This window comes from Rhinopithecus bieti, unplaced genomic scaffold (assembly GCF_001698545.2).
Source record: "Rhinopithecus bieti isolate Rb0 unplaced genomic scaffold, ASM169854v2 scaffold_3878, whole genome shotgun sequence".
In the NCBI taxonomy this organism is placed as follows: Eukaryota; Metazoa; Chordata; class Mammalia; order Primates; family Cercopithecidae; genus Rhinopithecus; species Rhinopithecus bieti.
In genome coordinates this window covers 4,441,282-4,445,110 of record NW_016805059.1, presented here as the reverse complement: position 1 = coordinate 4,445,110, position 3,829 = coordinate 4,441,282, and the positions used below count along the sequence as shown (strand labels likewise).

The 3,829-nt window shown below is 43.2% G+C and overlaps 1 pseudogene; it reads right to left on the bottom strand.

Moving 5' to 3' along the window:
- Window positions 1–517: 517 nt before the first annotated feature.
- LOC108529039 (T-complex protein 1 subunit delta-like) overlaps window positions 518–3,829 on the bottom strand; it is a 4,527-nt pseudogene continuing 1,215 nt past the window's right edge.

Genomic DNA, 3,829 nt, shown 5'->3' with positions numbered 1-3,829 from the left:
GGGTCTCCTGAATAAAGCACACCAATGGGTCTTGACTCTATGCAATTTGCCAGTCTGTGTCTTTTAATTTATCCCATTTACATTTAAGATTAGTATCGTTATGTGTGAATTTGATCCTGTCATTATGATGCTAGCTGGTTATTTTTCCCTTTAGTTGATGTAGTTTCTTCATAGTGTTGATGGTCCTTACAATTTGGCATGTTATTGCAGTGGCTGGTACTGGTTTTTCCTTTCCATGTCAAGTGCTTCCTTCAGGAGCTCTTGTAAGGCAGGCCTGGTGGTGACAAAATCTCTCAGCATTTGCTTGTCTGTAAAGGACTTTTTTTTTTGCCTTTTGAAACCAAATATTTAATATTTTCATTAAATTGTTTCAATACAACTTCAGGCAAATGCCAACTGGAAGACCAAGCCCAGAAATTCAGAGGAAATAATCTTCCAAACAAGGAGCACCAAGGTGATCTTCTTCCACTCCAGCCGCAATACTGGTGAATATAATGGTGGTAGTCAGTTATCCAGATTATTGAGTGTTTACCACATCACTGATTTTCAGAATGCTCCGAACAGTTTCAGCTGCAAGAGTCAGAGCACTGACTGATACCAACAGAGGCTGGACAACCAGTTCCTTCAAAATGTTGGAAATACCACCCTTTCAGACATTAATGCCTGCATTTTTTTCTCCCTGGGCATGCTGATTTCTTAGTTCTATTACTGTAGCAATGCGATTCAGGCAGGCATTTTCAGCTAGTGTAGATGGAATGACCTCCATAGCATCTGCAAAAGCACGAATGCAGTAGGATTCCATACCACTCAGTGTTTGTGAATATTCAGTTAATCGTAGGTCCAACTCTATTTCTAGAGCACCACCTCCTGCAATAAGAGCCCTCTTCTTAAACAACCAATAACACATAGAGAATCATGAATGGAGTACTCAGCTTCTTCAATCACCTGTTTGTTAGAACCACAAACAACAATTGTAACTGTTTTTCCAGGGCTGGCACAGCCTGTAATCTTGAGCAGTTTGCCAGAACCATTTAAATTGACCTCCTCAGCTAACTCAGCAGAGCCCAGCATGTCAGCTGTAAATTGGTCAATATGAGCAACTGGCTTGGTTCCAATTGTCTTACAATAAATTCAAAGTCTTCTCTTTTAATATCCTTAGTCACCATTACCTTCATTTTGTTGAGAAAATGTAATACAAGATCACTAAGAGCATCTCTTAGAATAGACTTCTATATGAGAAGGACATTACATCCTGTTTTTTAAATTTGCTTCACTAAATTTAAAATACAGGCTCTCTCTTCTGGCAGCACTCAGTCCATTTGGGCATAGTCAGAAGCCAGTATTTGATTATCTATATCTGTTTTAGGAGCCGATAAGCAAAACTGAATAAGCCCAATCTTGGCCTTTTCAACTCTGGTTATGCCGGAATTTAACACTTTTGGATGAGAACCAGCCCTTCCACCAACTCAGAGTCATCAATTGTCCCACCAAACTTCTTAACTATTTTAATATCTCTAAGATCTACACTGGTAGCTGTGGCTGGGTCAATCACTTTCATCACTGCATTTACACTCGTTGGAGAAAGCAGACTTGAATACTGAGAAACAACCTTTGAGTTCAGTGAAGTGGTTGCACTATTTAACAAAGTTTCTCTGTCACTCAATTCCACAGGTCAAGACATGTCAGTCAAGATTTCAGTGCCCTTTTCAGGGCCTTCTGGAATGACTCAGAAATGATGGTTGAATGAATCCCTTTCTGAAGAAGCTTGGTACAAGAATCTAAGAGGGAGCCAGCAATGATGACTACTGATGTGGTACCATCTCCTGCTTCTATATTTTGAGCCTTAGACAGCTCCACCAGCATTCTGGCTGCTGGATGCAATACTTGCATTTGTTTCAGAATGGTAGCACCACCATTTGTAATGGTTACATCACCTTTTCCATCTTGAATCATTTTATCCATTCCTTTTGGTCCAAGGCTTGTTCTAATAGCTTCAGCAACCGCTTTGGCAGTGGAAATGTTGCTGAAGAGGATCTGGGCTGGCTTGTTGGGGTCCTGATAGGCGCCTTTCCCGTGGCTGCTGGCAGCCCTGGCAGGCACCCCTATCTGGGATGCCACATTCTCAGGCGTAGCAAACTTGGCTGGGTCTGGGTGGGCCTGGGAAGGACGGATAGACCTGGATTCTGGCCGGCTGCAGAGTAATAATGGTAAGCCCCATTGCTGTCATGAACCTTCTGCTTCTCTGTAAAGGATTTTATTTCTCCTTTGCTTATGAAGCTTAGTTTGGCTGGATATGAAATTCTGGGTTGAAAATTCTTTTCTTTAAGAATGTTGAATATTGGCTCCCACTCTCTTCTGGCTTGTGGGGTTTCTGCCTAGAGATCCGCTGTTAGTCTGATTGGCTTCCCTTAGTGGGTAACCTGGTGTTTATCTCTGGCTGCCCTTAACATTTTTTCCTCCATTTCAACCTTGGTGAATCCGATGATTATGTGTCTGGGGTTGCTCTTCTTGAGGAGTATCTGTGGTGTTCTCTGTATTTCCTGAATTTGAATGTTGGTCTGTTTTACTAGGTTGGGAAAGTTCTCCTGGATAATCTCCTAAAGAGTGTTTTCTGTCTTGATTCCATTCTCCCCATCACTTTCAGTTACACTAATCAAATGTAGGTTTGGTCTTTTCACATAGTCTCGTATTTCTTGGAGGCTTTGTTCATTCCTTTTCATTCTTTTTTCTCTAATCTTGTCTTCATGATTTATTTCATTAAGTTGATCTTCAATCTCTGACTTCCTTTCTTCCACTTGATTGATTTGGCTATTGATACTTGTATATGTTTCACGAAGTTCTCGTGCTGTGTTTTTCAGCTCCATCAGGTCATTTATGTTCTTCTCTAAACTGATTATTCTAGTTAGCAATTCATCTAACCTTTTTTCAAGGTTCTTAGCTTCCTTGAGTTGGGTTACAACATGCTTCTTTAGCTCAGAGGAGTTTGTTATTACCCACCTTCTGAAGCCTACTTCTGTCAATTTGTCAAACTCATTCTCTGTCCAGTTTTGTTCCCTTGCTGGTGAGGAGTTGTGATCCTTTGGAGGAGAAGAGGCATTCTGGTTTCTGGAATTTTCAAACTTTCTGTGCTGGTTTTTCCTTATCTTCATGGATGTACCTGTCTTTGGTCTTTGATGCTGGTGATCTTCGGATGGGGTTTCTGTGTGGATGTTCTTTTTGTTGAAGTTGATGCTATTCCTTTCTGTTTGTTAGTTTTCCTTCTAACAGTCAGACCCCTCTGCTGCAGGTCTGCTGGAGTTTGCTGGAAGTCCACTCCAGACCCTGTTTGCCTGGGTATCACCAATGGAGGCTATAGAACAGCAAAGATTGCTGCCTGCTCCTTCCTCTGGAAGCTTCATCCCAGAGGGGCACCCTCCAGATGCCAGCCAGAGCTCTTCTGTATGAGGTGTCTGTTGATCCCTGCTGGGAGGTGTCTTGCAGTCAGGAGGCACAGGGGTCAGGGACCCACTTGAGGAGGCAGTCTGTCCTTTAGCAGATCTTGAGTGCTATGCTGGGAGATCCATTGCTCTCTTCAGAGCCAGCAGCCAGGAATGTTTGAGTCTCCTGAAGCTGCACCCACAGCCGCCCCTTGCCCCAGGTGCTCTGTCCCAGGGAGATGGGAGTTTTATCCATAAGCCCCTGACTGGGGCTGCTGCCTTTTTTCCAGAGATGGCCTGCCCAGAGAGGAGGAATCTAGAGAGGCAGTCTGGCTACAGTGGCTTTGCTGAGCTGTGGTGGGCTCCACCCTGTTCGAACTTCCCGGTAGTTTTGTTCACACTGTGGGGCAAAA